Genomic DNA, 632 nt, shown 5'->3' with positions numbered 1-632 from the left:
TGTGAAGAAAATCCAAAATGTTTTATAAGGTAAATCCTATCCTGATTCTGTCAAAAAGGCTTGAGATATGTTGCAAAGGACAACATCAAGAAAATAAAAAGACAACCCACACAATGAGAGAAAATATTTGTAAATCACATATGTGATAAGGGACATGTATCCACAATATATAAAGAACTTCTACAACTCAATAATAAAAAGACAAATACCCAGTTTTATTTTTTTAAATATATTTTTATTGATGTCAGAGAGGAAGGGAGAGGGAGAGATCAGCTGCCTCCTGCTTGCCCCCTACTAGAGATCGAGCCCATAACCCCATCATGTGCCCTGACCGGGACTCTTCTTGAGACCTCCTGGTTCATAGGTCAAAACCCATCCACTGAACCATACTGGCCAGGCCAAATACCCAGTTTTACAATGGGCAAAGGATCCTAATGGACATTTCTCCAAAGTATACAAATGGGGGATAAGCACATGATGAAATGCTCAACATCATTTGTCCTCAGGGAAATGCAAATCAAATCCACAATAAGATACCACTTCATACCCATTAGGATGTCTATAATAAAAAAAAGACAACAATAAGTATTGATCAGAGTATGGAGAAATTTGAACTTGTACATTGCCAGTGG

Source organism: Myotis brandtii, unplaced genomic scaffold, assembly GCF_000412655.1.
Source record: "Myotis brandtii unplaced genomic scaffold, ASM41265v1 scaffold326, whole genome shotgun sequence".
NCBI lineage: Eukaryota > Metazoa > Chordata > Mammalia > Chiroptera > Vespertilionidae > Myotis > Myotis brandtii.
Note: the sequence above shows the minus strand (reverse complement) of the source record.